At 50.1% G+C, this 19,989-nt stretch overlaps 1 protein-coding gene across 1 annotated transcript in view; it reads left to right on the top strand.

The window, feature by feature from the left end:
* Positions 1-19,989, top strand: part of LOC138489437 (zinc finger MYM-type protein 1-like) — a 155,053-nt gene that overhangs the window by 130,122 nt on the left and 4,942 nt on the right. The window lies entirely within an intron of this gene.

The following is a 19,989-nucleotide window of genomic DNA, read 5'->3' on the forward strand; positions in this document are numbered from 1 at the left end:
GGGGCATTGGTGATGATGATGCAGCTAGCTTGGGAGAGGAATGCTCTACTTGCCCTGATTAGCTTGCACATGTATGCCGTAGAAGATGCTAATGAATGTACTTGTTTTTTTTAGAGACAAGGCGGAATCTAGGTGAAAGCTTAGAGTTTTCACTGTTTTGGCAACTGTGATGATGTTGCCATCGATGTTGATAGCCTTGTAGTTGGGGCTGAGTTTTTTCAGATTGGCGTTAGAGCCAAGGAGCAGGATTTCGGTTTTCTCATCGTTCAGGCATAAGCCGTGTGTGGCCATCCATGCCTGAATGATGAGGTATATTTTGTTTACCAGGGCCGTATTTGAGTCGAAGTTGCCTGAAAGGGGTATGAGGATCTGGGTGTCATCGGTATAATTGGTGTATGTGACACCCAGTCTGTCCAATTTGTCAAATAAGGGCTTGGTAAAGATGTTGTAGAGGGTAGGGGAGACGCAGGAGCCCTGGGGTACACCGCACACAGGTTATTTTGATGGGGTCTGCTGAGGTTAGAGGCGCGAAGACTCTCATGGTTCGATTGTCCAGGAATGATTGGATCCAGGCTATGGCCTCTTTCGAGAAGTGGGCAGCCGAGGCCAGATGTTCGCACAAGATTGTGTGATCCACCAGGTCGAAGGCCACCGACAGGTCGAGGAGGAGTAGCATGGCAGTGTTTCCTTTTTCGTTGATCTGGGTTTTATGATTGATTAGAGCTGTCTCCGTACCGTGCTGTGGTCTGAATCCAGATTGGCAGGACCCTAGGAGTTTGTGAGTTTCTAGATATTGCTGAATTTGTAGGTATGCTACTCTGTCTATTATCTTTAACAGGAACGGTACCGTGGTGATGGGCCTGTAATTAGTGGGAATAGCGGGGTCTAGGGTTTGCTTCTTGAGGAGAGGCAGAACCCATGATTCTTTGAGATTGCTTGGTATGTTGTTGGAGTAGAAGGATGCATTGATTAGTTTGGTTACAAAGGGAGCTAGGTCCCTGGCAGCATCTTTGATAATCTGGGGTAGGCAGTTGTCGCCTTTACAGTTGGATGGTTTAAGTGAGGCTACAACGCTTTCTGTTTCTAGGATGGATATTTTAGTGAATCTGAAAGGATTCGGGCCTGATGGGTTGGTTGTTTTGGCGTGATTACTGGGAGATGATGCGTTGGGGGTTAGGGAGTCTTTTTTCTGTGCAATTTTTGGTTTGTAGAGTTTTGATTTTGTTGGTTAGAGCGTTTTGGACACTGGTGCACCATTGTTTCTCTTTGATTATGTTATCTGGTGGGGATATGGGGGATTCTAGTTCCCTTAGTATAGCAAATAGTTCTCTGGTGTTGGAGCTGGAATTTCCGATTCTATCATTGAATAGGTTTTTTTTTTGTGAGAAGTATTTATTTTTTGTAATTGTTAGCGAAGAGTTTGAGTTGTAGTTTGTTCTCTTCTGTGGGAGTATTGTGCCATTGACTTTCTAATTTCCTTTTGCGCATTCTTAGTTCTTTCACATGGGGGGGGGGTGAACCAGGTGTTCAGGTTAGCTTGTTGTTTGCTTTTTTGCATTTTTTGTGGGGCAATGATTTCTAGTCCTTTTTTCATGGCTTTGTTGTAAATTTATACTAGGCATTCTGGGTTTAGGTGGTCGGGGAGAGCATTAAGGGTTGGCAGTAAGAGTGGTAGTAGGTTGTCAGGAATTATATATTTTTTTTGCTCTAGTGGGCAGTGGTGGTGCCATGGTGTTTTCTTTGCAGACTTCTTTGAGAGACAATGTGAAGTCAATGAGGTAGTGGTCTGTCCAGTGTTGAGGAGTGCTTTTGGTGATGGTGGTATCGCAGTTCAAGGTGGCGATCCATTCCAGGGTCCTGCCTTTGTTATGGGTAGGGGTGTGCACTTTTTGGGTTTGGCCGTGTTCAGCTTGCATGCTGGCTATGGCTTGTGCTGGTTTGTCATCCGGGTCGTTCAGACCAAGATTCAGGTCGCCTAGTAATAGTATTTGAGATGTCTTTTGTATTGTTGGCTATGAGGCTCGATAGGTCTGCCTCGAATGCGCCAATTGGGCCAGGTGGCCTGTATATGAGGTAGATGGTTAAGGTGCAGCAGTTAGAGATGGGTAATTTGACCGAGGAGCTCTCAGGATTTGAGCGGTTCAGTTCTTACCGGCCAGGACTGGGCAGCTGATAAATGCTAGGCACGTAGGTCTGGTGGAGTGGGATTTGAAGAATTTCTGTGACATTTGGGTGCCGAGTTGGAGAGACATTTGTGCGTGACTGAAAGTGACTTGAAGATGATCCGCTCCTGGATAGGAAGCCAGTGTGCTGAGATGTAATGTTGTATGAGGAGGTTCCAACAAAAAGGGCATTGCAATAGTCTAACCTGGATCCAATAAGTAAGAGGATCGTGTAGGTTTAGCCGATTGGACTTTATATTTTTGAGAGCTGTATCCTGGGGCTGTGTCCGACAGGCATTTGTAAGTAGTGGCCATAGTTTTGAAGATGATTCTTTCTCGGATAGGTAGCCAGTGAACTTTCTTTCTAGCAGTATAGATATGATCCCTCTTGGAAATGTTTACAGCTGCTCTTAGGGCATTGTTATGGGTGATGTGAAAAAGGCATGGTATCACAAGTAGACGCTGGCACGAGCTGCAAGTTTCAAAACTCCTATCTTGCCCTATAACTAAGATGGGAGTATTCTCAACCATCAAACAAAAAGAAAATACTACCCTAGCCAGTCTTTAGTCTAAATATAATGGCCTATACTGATAAACCTAATGCCTGCCCTCTTTCTAATACAATAAATGTGTATTGCAAAAAGGAAAATCGGTGTTCAAAAGAAAGGTCAGGATGGCTGAGTAAACTCCCTTTCCCACATTTTGTAGCACAGGGTAAGGTGGCACACTTGGACCTTGAAACACTATGGCTTCGGACGCAAGGATGCAGTTTGTTTTGTGGACCAGGGTCCACTTGGCCTTCCACGAAAGTGCACTAGTTTATCCGCTGGACCTCTCGGCTTTCTCTCACTCCAACCCAGGTCACCTTTTAGCTTGTAATACAGTTCAACAAGAGTTTGTGTCCTTCTGGTTACCACAGTTCAGTACAGGTTTCCCTCCGCCGGGCTCAAACCTTTCAATCCCAATTTGTGGGCCTACATAGGCTTCCCTCCGTCAGGCTTAAGCCTCCTTTTACTTTCCTTCCGCTGTCGAAGACTTTCGACACTGCAAGACTTTTGCTTTTACCTCGGCATGACCACATCGATTTTCTTTCCTAAAATTTAACTTTTTCTCTCCTACACCAAGGCTTCATGGTAGATGTAGTTTCGAGCACAGTACTTATTTCAAAGTTCAAAGATATCTCTCACATCCTGGTGTCCCTATGCTGGGATCAAACCTAACAGTTGAAATCTTGCATCTCAGTTTCTTTCTCTTACCGCCACTTCTATGGCATTAGACATTTCACAGAGACTTTCGATTAAGCAATCTTCTTTCGCTGAACCACTCCGTCACTTTGTATCTTTAGTTTTCAGTTCTTTATAATGCTTTGCTTTCTCTCGCGTCTTATCGGCACAGGCGCAACCTTCATTTGTTGGATACTGTTGCCATCAAGTTTCATTTAACACAGACCAGACTTTCATTGCTTTCATCAACACACCGGCTATTTTAATTCATTTTTGTTTTTCGCGGCTTTGATCCTGAAGTCAAGGTTGATGGCAGAACTACCGCTGCACCTCCCTAACGCTGCTGTTCACACGGGAGGGTGGCTGGTATCTTTAAAACACAAGTGGTTTTTTTCTTGTCTCGTCCGAGTCATTTCTTACTTATATTTACCATCACAGTTTGTTCACTTAACTTCTCATGGGTCTCCCTCAGCCGGGCTCGAACCCTCCCGCTTTGCACATAAAGTTCATTTTTCCACTAGGCCTCCCAGGCTTCCCTTTTCTGAGACTGGGCCTCAACCTAGGCTTCCTTGTGCAACCTTCAAGGTCCTTCGGCGGTAACGATCTCTCACCGGGGTGTCCAAGGTTTCTCCATACCTTGGTTCCATCCCTCGGCCTGTTGCTCTGCTCTGCCTGGTTCTCCGTCACCCTGGAAGTACTGCTACTTCTCATGCACTACCTTGCTCAAAAGTTCAGCCATGAAAAAGTCTCTGGACTTCAAGTTCCATAATGCAATGTTCTTATTTCGCTCCCACTTCACCAGCTCCCCTAAAACAGCATTCTGGCGGTTTTGGGAGCTGCAGATTTTAAAATAGGATGTTTCTTGAGGTCAGGGACTCGCCACCTGCCCCTCAAAGGCCTGGGCTTTAGTATTTGACCCAGGGTAGGAGCTTTGGCTTGGGCACTGACAGGTAACCCCAGCTGCCCCTGGTTTTGCACCCTGAAGACAGAGCTCTCTCGCCATACTGCAGCTTTCCCTGTACTCACAGGCTCAGTATTTTGGCAGTCCTTCTTCCTCAGGCCTTCCAGGGTTCATCCAGCTTTAGTTCCTTCCTCCTGGCCTCCATGCTTCCTCCAGCATCCCCAGCTCGCTCAAAGTGTGCCTGTGTACTCCACCTTTTATACTGGCTGGGAGAATTAACATGAGTCGGGTGTGAGTGGTTGTCCAGCCCTGCCTGACTCTGCCTAACCTTGTTAATGGGACAAAACGGAGGCTACCTATAGGAATCCATGATACATTGTTTCTCCAGCATTGGATCTTTCATGGATTCACATGCTGTGAATATTTCCCATCATCAGGCTGTGAAACCTCAGTAACTTTAATATAGTGGTTTTCCTATGGAAAAACTTGGCCTATCGACTTCTTCATGGGTGCTTTAGGCAGCACCAATGGTACGTCCAGTATATAGCCCTGCCCCTGCGGTATCCCTTCAGATTTCAACCGTCTACCAAACTGTTGGATCCCCTCGTGTTTGCACCAAGTATTTTTGCTCTTCTTGTCAACGCAGTTCTCGCTGGTTCCAGTGCTTCTGGGCCCGCCATGTCATTTGTGGGTCTGTTGTTTTGGCCATGTGCTACCGGCAGACCAAAAAATGTGTATTATGGGGATGGCCATGATGACTGTTTGTACTGCCTGTACCGCAATCACTCCGCCAACAATTCTTTCAAGGACTGCAATCAGCGGTTGATTTGCTGGCTAAATGAGGGGGCCTATCTGGGGTCAGAGGTAGGCTCTGCCCGTGGGGGCATGTCCTCTACAGCTTCGACCAAGCGGTCGTCATTGCACCAGAGGGCGCGCTTGGCTGAGCCAACACCTACGAAGCCATGCTCGGGAGCCAGGCCGGCGTCTGATTTGGGTGGAGGTGCACCTTCGGCGGCTGCAGCATCCAGGAAGGACAAGCCGAAGGACTCGGCACGGCTGGAGAAGTCGGCAGAACCTTCACGTGGTACAACGTCCTTTCATCGTGGAATGTTTTTTGACAGGTTTTTTTACCGCAAAATTTTTAACGAAAAAAAACATTGAATTTTTTGGGGTTGGGGGTTAGAAAATTATATTTATGTGTTGTGGATGATTGGGAATAGAAAAAATTAAAGGGAATGGGTGTTTGGGGGGGTTCCCCCGCCAAAATAATTGTAAAATAATTCGATGGGTTTTTTCATTAAAATATTTGCGGTAAAAAAACCCAGCGAAAAAACATCCTGTGATGAAATGACATGGAACCCTTATCGTAAGGTCTCTACGACGGATAGAGCGAGATCCCGGCCTCATTCCTCTGCCTCGTCGCATAAGTCGACATCTAAGGAAAGAAGCCATTCTTCTTCGGGCCTTGAGTCCTCCAGACAACGTTCCAAGTCTTCGTCAAAGGGGTCTTCTGAGGTTAAGGATGGGTCGGTGCCAAAGACCGTGCTGATACCTGAACTATTGTCATCGGTTCCACCGGCGACGTCCTCCTCGACGACAGACCTTCCGATGGCGAAGGTTTTGATGTGTGGCCCCGTCGAAGACCCCAAAGTTGACGGCCCCATCGACAGTCCCACTGGTGTCGGTCCAGTGGACTCTGGTGCTATTGACGGCTTCATCGGTGACTGCCCCATCGGCGGCCTCCCCGGTGGTGATGGCGGTGGGCCCGCCGTCGTCTGGAATTACGCTGTGGCAACCGAGGGCTGGTTTCACGTCGATTTCCGATGGACATTCTCCAGCATGAGTCTCCCTTGCAATATGAGTTGGATTAAGACCTTTTCTGGATGCTTTGGTGTTTGGGCTGCAGCCGGTTCTTCAGTCCATGTCAAGGGGCCTGGGGGCTGGCCCGCCTCAATATCCTTTGGTCACTCTGCAGTCAGTCTTCTCGGTGCAGGTGCTAACGACGTTGCAATCTCTTCTGAGCCAGTTGGATGCTCGTGAGCTGTGGCTGGACCACCTGCCGGAGCAACAACTGAAGGAGGCGATGCTTTTGGTTCGTGAGGGGGAGGAAGTGTCGAACCACTGTATCAATATGGCGGTTGACCTGGCAGAGTCTGGGTTTAAGCAGATCAATAATGGTGTGGTGCTCCGACGGCAGGCCTGGCTGCGCTGTACTGACTTCAGGCCGGAGGTTCAGCACAAGGTATTGGACATGCCATGTGAGGGGGATCAGCTTTTTGGAGCGAAGATTGACAACACACTCAAAAACATGAAGGACTCTGATACTGCAAGGTCTTTGACTACCCTGCAGGGAAGTCAGTCGATTTCCCCCTTTTTGCTCCTTTCGGGGGGGGGGGGGGGGTCTCTGGGAATGCCAGGTTTGCAGGCTCCTGCGATAAAGGCTGCGGTCGGTCTACCTATTTCACCCAGGGTTTCTGGCGGATTTTCCAGTCCACGCAGTGGAGTAAGAAATATCAAGGACAAAGGAAGAGGGGGTCCTCCTCTTCCTCTCAAGAGGCCGTCAGTCCAAGCCTCAACAATGACTGCCACAAGGGCAGTCGCCTAGGGGGGAGGTTGTCGCACCATGTCGAGGAGTGACGTTTAATCACAACGAACATATGGGTGCTCGATGCAGTCCAAAACGGCCACCCGGAGTTCAGGCTTCTGCCTCTTCCTATTCCACCAGTGCGAATAACTCAGCCACACCTGCGGGTCTTGGAGAAAGGGGCTATCAAAAAGGTTTGGGCATCAGAAAAAGGGAAAGCCACATACTCCCGGTTTTTCGTCATCAAGAAGCCGAACGGCAAGTGGCGCCTTATTATGGACCTGCGGCCCCTCAACAAAGATGTAAAACACCAAAAGTTCAGGATGCTAACATTGCAGGATGTCATTCGCTCGGTTTAGCCGTTTTTTTTTTTTGTTGCCGTCATTGGATCTCGGACGCATATTTTCACATCCCCATGCAGCCCAAGTTCCTAAGGTTCATGGTAGGCGACGAGGATTACCAGTTTCGGGTTCTTCACTTAGGCCTGAAATCGGCTCCCAGGACATTCACCAAGTGCCTGGCACCGGTGGCGGCTTACCTCCGCAGGGAAGGGCACTATGTGTATCCATACCTGGACGACTGGTTGGTCGGAGGGATGACACGTCAGCAGACGTCCACATCACTCAGCGCAGCTGTGCTCCTGTTAGAGTCTGGGCTTTGCGGTCAACTTTGCAAAATCCTGTCTCACGCCCTCCAGGGAAATTGTGTTTCTGGGTGCTCGTTTCCAAACCGCGCCCAATCAGGTCCAACTGGCTCAAGAAAGGATCGAGAAACTGCTGTCCCTGGTGGGCTCCTTTGTACCAGGAATTTCGGTGATGGTCCGAGTGCACATGTCTCTTCTCGTACCATGGCGTCCTGCATCCCACTCATCTCCAATTGTCGGCTGTTCATGCGGCCTGTACAGGGGTTTCTCGCATCCCAATGGTCGCAGACCGTCTCCCCGGCCCTGGCAGCGGCCCTGCGTTGGTGGACTCACGGCAGCAACCTCATGGCAGGCATGGCCTTGGTGGAACCGGACTTTCGCTATACCATCGTCATGGATGCCTCCCAAGTCGGTTGCGGTGGGCACTTGGACTAGTTTCTTGTGCAAGGTCTGTGGTCCCCCGAGGAGGCGTTGTTGCATATCTGTCATGATCCCAACACAAACACATGCTGACACCATGATCCTAGATCAGGCACACACAGTAGGCATGATTTGGACCCAGCAAATGGCTGGCGAAAGCAACAGTGTATGGGCACTGCAGCCCACACCAAGATGGCACCCACATCAGGATGCCACATAGGACCTAAGATGGCCCCCAGACATCCATGTACCACAATCCATGGTGGTCTAGTGGCGCTGGGTGGAGCCCAGGGCTATTTAAACCCCGCCCTGGGCCGCACCCAACGCTTTGCATTCTCTCTGGCTGCAAACCAGGCACTGTAACGCTTATCCCTGCAAGTTCCATTATCACCACCTCCACGTCCACTCTTCCTTATCACAGTACCCGACACAGAACCTTCTTCTATTTCTTTAAATCCCTGTAACTCCTCCCCCACATCCAATAACTCCTCCCCCACATCCAAGTCACTCAGTTTAATTTTTGGACTTTTTCTTCCCGGTGCGGGGCATTGGGGAGCACTGATTGCTGGCCTCCTGGTGGGGGGGGGCTGTGTGGCGTGGCCCTCGGCTCCCTCAGGTGCGGCACGACTCCTGGGCCCCCTGCGGGGCTTGCGGTCACAGCTGAGCCGGATTGCTTCGCTCGGTTCTTTGCTGGGCTCTGGACTGCAGCGTGAGCATTGTGTCCCGGGTCCTGCACGGCCCGGGGGAAGGTAAGTAGAGGGGAGGGCTGGGCTTGATGTTTTTCCCCTCTCCTCCTGTTTTGGCCATCTAGATTCGACAGGCCGTTTCCTCATGCTCTGTGTACACATTTTTATTGGAAATGATGGCAAGCACTTGGAAGTATGGGCTAGCCTTCCCTTTTGTTGTGAGGCCTCTCTGCTTCTTGTCGTGGGGTGACAGTGGCAGAGAGTATTTGAAAGTGCAGGGGCTCTGTTCTGTCGCAGGCATGTCACATACCACCCGCTCCTCAGACACACACAGCCCAGGATGCAGGCACATGGTGGCACATGTCTGTGCTCAGAGGGGTTCTCAGAGCCCCTGGTGCCGGTGGAGGGGGATGTCACTTCAGTGGGTTTTCCAGTATAGGCATACTCCAGGTAGGGGGTTGCCTTTGATGTCTGCAATCCGGGATGGATTGCTTTTTCCCGCTTTGTGACAGTACTCTACCCTTTTGACGCCAGCCTGGTGGCTTCTCTGTCGGCTGAGGGGACCATGGTCTGCTGGACTTCTGGGCTGTCCTGTATCTTCCTTTTGATAGGTCGGATCTTTTTGTCGGCTGACAAGCATGCTGTTATATTGTGGCGCAGGCCTGCTTCAGAGTCCTGTGATTTTCCTCTGGTGCAAGTGCAGTGACTGGCGGTTTTCCCTGGCTCCTCGTCTCTATCTTCTCAGAGGTGTATGGGACCGGTGTGGTTCGGCTTCCTGGGTAATGGGCTCCTTCCGGAGGGGGGGGGGGGGTATCAGTTGCCGTTCCTGTCTCCTCCTGTCCATATTTTTGCATGGTTAGGACGTTGGTCCGTTCTCTCCGAATGGTTGTTGTGGGTTACCGTCTTGCCCATTCCTCTCCCTGTTCAGGGTCAAGTTTTCTACTTGCAGGTGTTCCTGGTCCCTATGCCTTCTAGGATGTCACCTGCTTATGGGTCTGAAGGCCCTGCACTGCTTGTCCAGACGGAGCGCTTCAACGTGGGGGCTTTGCGGAATATACTCTGGATGTTGTGCAGGGGGGGGGGCGCTTGCTGGCTGTTCTGGGCTGGGTTCTCAGAAGGCAGTATGTCTCGGGTCGCCTGTTGCTGAAGTTACGGGGCACGTGGTGTCTTGCGTGTTTTCCAGTTCCTTGAGCCCGTCTTCAGTTACGTCCCCTGGTGTCTTATACGCTCTCCCACTGGCTCCCGACGTCTCGGCTTTCGTAGTTTTGTTTTCAGTGTCCCCAGCGCTGCGAGTCTCCCTGCTATGGTGGCGGGGGGTTTCAGGTCTACAGGCTGAGGTGTGCCTGGTCCTTCCTACTGTGGCCTCTCTTACTACCGATGCCAGAAGAATGGGTTGGGGGGGGGTCTACATTGGGGGTTCTCTCAGCTCAAGGGTTGTGAGATCTGGGGAGAGCCAGCGATCATCCAATTGGCAAGAGTTGTGCCATTATCCAAGCTCTGGTGTACTTCGAGGAGTTGCTGGACGGCTGGCGGTTTTGGTCCGATCGGACAATACGACAGCCTTGGCATATGTCAACTGCAAAAGGGGTTCCGGCTGCTCCTTGAATGCTCTGGCAGCGCTGATAGGCACCTGGGAGGAATCTCATCTGATGTCTCTGGTAGGCTCACATATCAGAGGGGTGGACAATGTTTAAGCGGATCTTCTCAGACGCTGGTTTCACTCATCTGCGGAACTGGTCCTGTCGGCCCAGGTCTTTGCGGTGACCTGTCAGATTAGGGTCCCCGGTTCTAGACCTGTTTGCGTCCCCGGCCTCAGCAGAAGTTCCCTTATGAAGTTGGGGGATGGACGCCCTCTCTGTACAGTGGCCTTGGGGTTTTCCTTTATGCCTTGCCGCCTATTCCCCTTCTGCCCCGTGTGGTTTGGGGCATGAGATTGTCCAGGGTGACTGTGTTGTTGTTAGCTCTGTTCTGGTCCCGCCAGAGTTGGCTCCCCTCTCTGTTGGAGCTTCGGTCCTAGGAACCTAGGCTGGTTCTGAGGTGGCCGTGTCCCCTTCAAGGGGATCTGCGGTTGGAAGTCCACCAGATGCAATGGGCAGTGTGGCTATTGCTCAGTCTAGGTTGATATCTCAGGGGTTCTCAGATCCTGTAGTTGTTACGCTCACCTGGCTCCCACGGGGGCGTCAATCTGAACTGGACAGCTGTGGTCTCCACCAATGTTACGCGTAGTGCCGAGATGACAGACTGGACTAGCCCACTTAACTTCGTTTGCTTGGCCCGTAGGAGTATTCGTCTGCAAATGGAGAAAGGGAGTTAACCACCCGTGGAGTTGAGTGTTAACCCCCACCCCCGCTGTTCTCCCCACTGACCACCTTTAATGTCCCCTCTTATAGTCTCACCTGATGTTTAGGAAAGATGAGCTCTCCATCCTGCTTTGAGTGCAGGGGCGCGTAGATAACCAGTTGCTCCACTGGTTCGAAGGAATTGGTGAGTTCCAGAACAATATTGACTCTGATATTTCTGGCAAGACGCCGTAAGTATATAGTTCGTAAGAGTTCAAATGTCTGACTTTCACTCTTGTCCGATTCCTTGCAGGTTGCAGCTTGACTCTAGCGAAGAGTTCCTTGTGGCAGCCGGTAACATTCAGGTAAGGATTTGTATTATCCAACACAGTTCGATAAAATAATGTCAATATGTAACCTGTTGCTTTCTCCCTTATTCAGGCGCTGAGAGAAAGTATGAAGTCTTGGGGAATAATGCCTCCGGCGGTAAAATCAGGTAAGTCTATGGGGGGTAACTAATATTACCTCTGTGTATTCCCTTGGCTCACCTTGCTGTTCTTGTCTTCCCCTTAGGTGCCGGAGTGTGGCGGGAACATGCAGAAGGATGCAGTGAAATGTGAAGATGCTGCGAAGGCTGGTGAGTTCAGCGCGGCGGCGCTGCAGCAGGCGAGGCGACGCGCAGAAAATAACTTCTTTCTTCCAGCTCGAAGGCGCGATGGATCGGGAATCCAGATAAGGATGAAAGGTATTGCTGATATGATAGTTTATTTATATAGCGCCTATACACATTGTATTTCAAAGCGCTTCAAGGCAAGGGAGGAAACAAGTGAAAATACAATGACATTCTTACTGGCCATGAACAGTAAGGATGAGAAATTAACTATTGTACTCGGCCTGACGACATTTCAGATAGTGCAAGAGCTAAGACATAGATAAGGAAGGGAGGGAGAAAGTGGGAAGGAAATGGAAACAGACCAGCAACTACCGTACTAGGCCTGACAACATTTCTGGTAGAGCCAGAGAAAAACAAAAGGTGAGGGAGAAGGGTGCAGAAAGGGTGGGGAGGAACAAAACAAGCGACTATGATACTAGGCCTGACGACGTTTCAGATAGTGCTGGAGGAGGCCTGAGGAGGAAAAAACAGTAATGGGAGGGTGGAGGAAACACACGAGGTTGCTATCATATTAGGTCCAGGGACAATTCTAATAGAGTAAGTGCAAAGAAGAAAGTAAGGGGAGGAGATAAGAAAAGGGAGATGGGAAAGGAGGAGAGAACAGAGAGTAAGCAGTCAAAAAGAGTGGAGAAGCAAGAGTGGGGAGCAAATACAATTGGCAGAAGTCAGTAGTAACACATAATGTTGAAAGCCAGGATACAAGATGAAGATGGGAACAGCATGATTCAGGAAGGCACCAGGTGGGCGGGGCTTGCTAAGTGGTGAAAAAGAGCGGCAGGCAGGAAGGCACCAGGTGGGCGGGGCTTAGGCCAGGTGACCTAGATCCACTTGCACCTGCTCCCCATCTGCAAAGGAAAAGAGGCTGGAGGGCTTCTTAAGTAGGGGAACAGAGCGGCCATCAGGAAGGCACCATGTGGGCGGGGCTTGCTAAGTGGTGAAAAAGAGCGACAGGCAGGAAGGCACCATGTGGGCGGGGCTTAGGCCAGATGACCTAGATCCACTTTCACCTTCTCCCTCTCTGCTCTTGTTCTAACCTTTTCTCCTTCTTTCTCCCTTTTTCTAGGAGCTGCAGACTCGAGACGGGCATGGCAGAAGACTGGATGCAGGCTTGCAGGCACAGTGAGTGCTGGATGCAGAATAACGCGAAGCGTGTGCTGCTCCTTGGACGTGGTTTAAATAGCCTTCAAAGTAGTCCCAGGTAAGTATTCCTCCCCAGCCCCACCCGAGTAAAAAAAAATAGTCCCTAGCTAAAGTAGTCCCTCCAAGCCTCCTTTGGCTTGGAGCTCTTGCAGCAGGTAAGTTTGCAGCATGGTCTGCAGCAGGTATGTTTTACCCTATGTTCCTGGCGCCAGGACTGACTATCCATATGAGCCTGGCGCAATAGGCGCCAGGACTGCACCCAAATAGCCCCTAGTAGGGGTTGTTGGGCTTGCTTGAAATAACTTGATGCCTGCCTCTGGGGTTGCTGGACTTGGTCTGGATCCTCGGGGGTAGGCATCATGACAGTAGTTGAGTCCATAATGGATGCTCTCAGACCCTCCACTCTGAAGGTGTTCGGCAGGCATTGGGGTCATTTCCGACACAGGTATGGGCGGTCTTGGATACCTACCCTGCGTTCTGGCCTCTCTGCTATCCTTCAGTTCCTCCAGGAGGGGTTTTGACAGGCGCCTGGCAGTTTTATTTCCAGGCTTCGCTCTCAGCGGGCCTCTATGTAATTCCTTTTGGGGGACTCCGATGGTCACTTGGACGGGGAGGTGTTGGTGGGGAAGTTGCTCCAGGGTTATTCTTCTTCCCGTCTTTGTGCTGATAAAGGGCTCCCCCCTTGGGATCTCCCTCTTGTATTACGGTTCCTTCAAGGGCCTCCTTTTGAGCCCATTTCCGAGATTGATATCAAACATCTTACACTGAAATCTGCTTTTCTTATTGCCCTCGCTTCTGCCTGTAGACTTGGGGGGATTGGGGCTCTTATGTCACCCTCCTTTCCTGAGGGTGCTGCCCGACTCGGTGGTGCTGAGGTGTGGTCCGAAGTTCCTCCCTTAAGTTGTATCTCGGTTTTCACACCTCTCAGGATCTGGTTCTCCCTGACTTCTTTCTTGATCTGAGAATGCCTGAGGAGGTGGCTTGGCTTAACATTATGTCTGGCGGGACGTGTTGGAGTATTTGGCTAAGTTTGCTTTTTTCCACCAATCTGATAGTCTTCTGATTGCTTGTGGTCCGGCTGGGGCTGGGCATAACGCATCTGTGGTTTCCATTTTCCGGTGATTCCGGGTTGTGATCTCCAGGGTCTCGTGGCTTCTGGCCTGCCTGTGCCTGCACACGATCCGGGGCGGTCCGCCAGGGGTTTGGCGGCTTCCTGGGTCGATGCAAGGAGGGTTTTCTCTGCAAGAGGTTTCTATGGCTGCCGCCTTGGCTGGTCTAGGCCTTTTCATCAACCGCTATCGGTTGAGTTTTTCCCACTCGGGGGTTGGTTCCTTCGTGGTTGGAGTTTTGTCTGTGGGGATTTGAATTAAGAGTTATTGTGGGTGTGTGTTTTGCTGCACTGTTTTTGGCTCTGTGTCTCATTGGGACCTTTTCCCCGTTGCTGCTTTGGTATACCTCATGAGGTAAGTACTGGGATGAGGAAGAGTGGACGTGGAGGTAATTCTCTGATTACTTACTGGTAATCTTCATTACTCCTAGTCTTACTCTTCCTCGTCACAGTACTGACAACCGTCCTAACCCTCCCTGCGGGGAAGGTCCCATGCTCCGGCTTGGTAATATGAAACTGAGTGACATGGATGTGGGGGAGGAGTTATAGGGATTTAAAGAAATAGAAGAAGGTCCTGTGTCGGAGGCAGGGGCCTCATGAGTTAAGTACTGTGACAAGGAAGAGTAGGACTAGGAGTAATGAAGATTACCGGTAAGTAATCAGAGCAGTATCCCACACGCTTTGTCGGCACGCCGTACGGACCTGCTTTCCAGCTTTAGCAGCTCCAGCTGTTCACTGCCCGCTGTCGGACCTATCCGAGCCGCATCCTGAAGTCATTGTGACCCCAGAGGAACTCTTCTGATATACAGCATACCGGACCTGAAAAGAGAGAGAGAACACTGTGAGCATTATCTCTGCAGCATTTGCAAAGCCTGCATGCAGCTGCTATCACAACCTGTTCACCTGAAAGGCTTGCCCCACTCTCATGGGGCTTGTTCAGTTTCGCTGCATCAGCATTCCATTTCGCCACATCAGCCTTTAGTTTCGCTGCATCTACAATGGAAGAAAGGCGACAGTTAGTAAACGGACATTATAGACATTGCTATAGACCTTACAGAAGGATACTGCAACCACAAGAGACTATACAAAAGGACAAATTCCAGCAGGACCCGCTGCTCAACAAGGTCACACATAAAGACACTTACCAACCGCATCCAGTGCGCCGCAGCAGGTCTGGGCCACCACCACTGAAGCAACTAGACCCGGATGCCGGTCCTCAAGCCTCGTGCCAACTACCTGTAAGGTGAGCCAGACCACCAGCCAGCCTACACCAGTGCACATGGGGAACATGGGGTGGTGGGGGCGATAGTTCACACAGGGTATACTTGCGTCATCCTCTTGTTTACTTGCAGACCCACTCCTTGACTGTCAACCATCTGACCACCACCACGTTGAGGGTCCCACCAAATCACTCCCAACCATACTGCACGCTGGGCAACTGCCATTCAGTGACGCAGAGGGGGAGAGAGTGATTTGGGTCCAGCATCCCACCTCAAAGGCTACTAAACCCAGCGCCTGGGGAATCTACTTCTGACAGTGCGGACCTGGCACTCCTGCAGGGCAGCAGAGGTAAGCGTTGCAATATTAACATTCTGGAATTGAGGCGGTTCATTGGGCGCTGAAGTCTTTTCTTCCCTTTGTTCAAGACTCAGTGGTTCGGATTCTCACCGACAACACCACGACTATGTTTTATCTACGCAAGCAGGGGGGCACGCATTCACGCCTCCTGTCCCGGGAGGCTCAGACAATCTGGGCCGTGGCCCACAGGGTGCAGCTACAGGCGTTTTACCTACCCGGGATTCAAAACATTCAAGCAGATGCTCTCCGCAGGGAGTCCATGCAGATGCACGAGTGGAGGCTGGGGGCGACCTAGTGGCAAAGATCTTCGAAAAGTGGGGGACTCCTCCTCAGGACTTTTTTGCCAGCCCCGAGAACAAGTAGTGCAGTCTCTTCGCCAGCAGAATGTCTCATCCGGACTTGAAAGGGGACGTGCTTTCGATCCCGTAGACGGACCTGTTCGCCTACGCCTTCCTTCTGTTTCCACTGGTCAGGAAAATGATTCAGATGATTCGCAAGGTTCCATGCAAGATCATCCTGCTGGCCCTGTTCTGGCCCAGGCAGACTTGGTTTTCAGACCACCTTCATCTAGCGAGGGACGACCCGCCCCGTTAAAGTTCAGAACCAGATCATCTTTCACAGGACCAAGGGATGGTGTGGCATCACGACACAGGCTCTCTCCGCCTAGCAGCATGGCTCCTGACCACTCTGAATTTGGAAGTCTGACCATTCCTCAGGCATATTGCTGCATCTTGGCTGCAGCAAGGGCACCGTCTACCAACGCATCTTACACCCGTAAGTGGAAAAGAGTCTGTGCCTGGAGTTCTCGGCGTCCTGGCTTACAGCCGTTGCGGGTTTCTCCTCCACAACTCCTTCCTTAACTTCTCATGTTTGCGAAGGAGGGTCTGACATTGTCCTCTAAGGTCCAGTTGATGGCCATTTCCAGGTTCACACGGCGGCGCAACTCTACGTCCCAGTTCTGATGAAGCATTTCCTCTAGGGCCTTTTCAGGACTTTTCCCCCAAAGAAGAAATTTTCTCCGATTTGGAGCCTCAACTTGGTGCTCGCGGCCTCATGAAACCACTGTTTGAGCCAATGTCAACGGCTGCCATTAAATTTCTCACCTGGAAGGTTGCTTTTCTAGCAGCTATTATTTCTGGCAGGCGGGTCTTGGAACTGCAGGCTCTCGTAATTGACCTTCCATACCTGTGTTTAATGAGGGACAAGGTTCTCCTGGCTATGAACCCTCATTTTATTCCTAATATTCCGTCTGACTTTCACAAGATTGCCACAATGGCTTTGCCAATGTTTTTTCCCTAAGGCTTCCTCTCCAGCGGAGAAAGAGTTGCATTCCTTGGATGTCAAGAGGGCGTTGAAGTTCTATTTGGAGAGGACTTGTTTGTTCAGGACATCTAGACAACTCTTTGTGGCTTTTGGCCCCTCCCAACAGGGGGAAGCCGATTTTTGAAGCAAGGCATTTCCAGATGGGTGTCATCTACGATTTCATTCTGAGACAATAAGGCCAACCAGCCTCTACAGTCGACCCCCAGGGCTCATTCTATGCGAGCCACTGGGTTGTCGGCAGCCCTGTGTGCGGGCATACCGCTCAGTGACATTTGCCAGGCAGCGAGGTGGGCTGTGCCGTACATGTTCACCAGACACTACTGCCTGCTTCAACAACATTCTGAGGACGTGCAGTGCTTCAACGTCTGTTCCAGTAAGGTAAGCCCTGCAGCTTCCGGGGTTTGTCTGTTACACATGCGTTTCTGGTATAATGACTGAAGGTATTATCTTTCTGTTGTGGTTTATATTGCCTTTCGTACGAGTCCCGTTTGCCTGTTATGCACTGCCAGGTCTTCTTACTGCTACGTAGTCTATTCACAGCATGTGAATCCATGAAAGATCCAATGCTGGAGAAGGGAGTAGTTTCTTACCTGTAACTCCATTTCTCCAGCTTTGGTATCTTTCATGGATTCACATGTGCCCTCCAGCCTCCACCTTCAGGCAAACGTCCTCTTGTTTTGGAGAGGTTAAAATCTGAAGGGAAGCCGTGGGGCGGCGCTATATACTGGACGTCCCATTGGTGCTGCCTAAATCGCCCATAAAGACGTTGATGGGACACTCAAGGTGTCGAAGTTTTTCCATAGGAAAACCACTATATTAAAGTTACTGATGTTTCCGAGCCTGACGACGGGAAATATGCAAGCATGTGAATCCATGAAACATACCAACGCTAGAGAAATGGAGTTACAGGTAAGAAACAACTCCCTTCCTATGGGCAATCTTCATGGCTCTGACTTGCCTCTTCTTCGTCTGAGTGGTTTTGCGAAAAACAGTGGGGAGGAATTATGAGAGTTGTAGTGTAGGGTGAAGCATTCTGCCACAGCTTGGGAGCTTAATGTTGTGCTGATTTAGCTCATGGGAGCGCTCTTCGAACCTATGCATCGGGCTCAGCTGAAGTTACTCTCGGGTAGAAGGATTTCCTCGTGGCTATCATCTCGGCCAGGTGGGTCGGGGAGATTCAGGCCCTGTCTTGCAATCAGCCTTACTTGTCTTTCCATGCTTCAAGGCTAGTACGGTGTACACACCCTACCTTTATGCCAAAGGTACCATTGGAATTCCACCTCAACAAACCTTTGGTGCTACCTTTCTGGGCCTTGCATTCGCTGCTTGTGCCTTGAAATTCTACGTGGCACGTACAAAGGATTTTCGGAAGACTTCTCAGTTGCTCGTCAACTTTGGATCTGTAAATCAGGGAAAGGCCTTGTTGAAGGCCTCAATCTCCAGGTGGCTCTCCTGCTGCATCATGCACTCAACGACTGGCTGCCAGGCATTCCGAGAGCCCATTCCACCAGAGCCATTGCAGCAGCGACCACGTTTCTCTCTGGTGTGCCTCTGCTCGACATCTGCAGGGCTGCAACGTGGAGGTCCATGCACGCCTTCACAAGGTTCCACTGCGTCAACGGGGATTGCAGGGAGGAGTCCCGAGTTGGCCAGCTGGTGCTACACAACCTGTTTGTGTGAGGCAAGTCTGTTCCAGGGGTGAGTGCTTATTGCTTCTGTCGAGCCTTGCCAGCTCCTGTGGTTGTGTATATGTACTGCTGTGTAATCGTTATTTATGAGCATGTGAATCGCCAGACCCCCATGCTGGAGAAGTTTTAAGTTACTTGCCTGTAAATATTGTTCTCTAGCATGGGTTTGTCATGGATTCACGTGCAAACCTCCCTGGTTCTTGGTTCATAGTGCCATTTTACGTGCTTACCAAATCTAAAGATGCCTACCAGGGGTGGGGCAAAGGGAGAAGGCTGTCATTGGATGGGGGCAGTATGACCCATAGGATAGTGATTGGTTTAGAGGAGAAATTCATTTTTAAAGTGAAACGTTTTTTTTTCTTTTACCGAGGATTCCCAGCCTGACGACGGGGATTATTCATGGGCCTGTGAATCCATGCCAGACCCATGCAGGAGAACAATAGTTACAGGTAAGTAACTAACTTAACCTCATGAGAAGTTATTTATTATTGCACATGTAAGGAGAGTTTTCTCTCCTATGTTGAAAGGTGCTCTAGGATCTCGCACATGTGTTGAGGTGTTCAATGCTTATGAATGTCAATGAGGAGCCCAGGATGAGGAAAGAAATGGTATTACAATGAGAAGAGACATTTTGCAAGGGTGACCTTCTGATATGATTCTTTGTGTTATCCACGTGGCCACTGTTTGACGAAGGCACCTGTGCTCTGTGCTTCAATAAACCCCAGCATTACCGTTTCATTTCTTTTCATTATCAGCCTTTATCAATAAAAACCCTAACTGAAACATCTACTTTTCATAACATTTCTGTAGAGATTGCTACCCATCTGCTATGCACTGCACCCCTCTCTATTTAAACCTACTCCACACTCCTTTACCCCACCTTGCTTCTTACTCCCCATTGACTCATATCCGTGCCAGGGAGGGAGGGAGGGAGGAAGGGAGGGAAGGAGGGAGGGAGGAAGGATTGGTTAACCTTATTTTGTATGTTCTATCTCGTCCAAACTGCAGGACCTCCTCCTGTTGTTACTCTCCAACCCCTGCTGTGCTGGTCTCAAGGGACGGCACATAGTGTGCAAAATGGAAGACAAAATAGCAGGATGCCGATTAGCTTAGGTGTATATTACCCTGCAGGTTTTATGTTCAGCTCGAGCTTCCCTCTGAAGGTCTATCCGGTTGCGCTCTAAGTGGAATATATTCCTGTGGCTGCTCCTCTATAATTCTGTATGTCTTAGCTAGACTTCCTGCACTGAAAGACACTGCATCAAACAGTGCCTAACCAATTTGTGCATGAGGGCTGGGGTGGGGTGCATTCAACTAGATGTGTGCTCCTATATTGTACATGTAAATCAGTGTAGAATTCTTCCAGCAAGTATATTGTGTACATTTGGCAAATTATCAGAATGGTTTATATTGGTGTTAAACCAAAACAGATGTGAGGCAAGACTCGAATGTCTTCACTCTGGATCACCCAGTGAGATGTGAGTGTGGAGTAAAATGAACAGTTCTGCACTAGGTATACAGATTTTTCAGGCTGTCCAGTGACATTTTATTATAACATGTGCCCTTTGCTTCTTTCAACAG

Source organism: Ambystoma mexicanum, chromosome 9, assembly GCF_040938575.1.
Source record: "Ambystoma mexicanum isolate Mex_15411 chromosome 9, UKY_AmexF1_1, whole genome shotgun sequence".
NCBI classification, from domain to species: Eukaryota; Metazoa; Chordata; class Amphibia; order Caudata; family Ambystomatidae; genus Ambystoma; species Ambystoma mexicanum.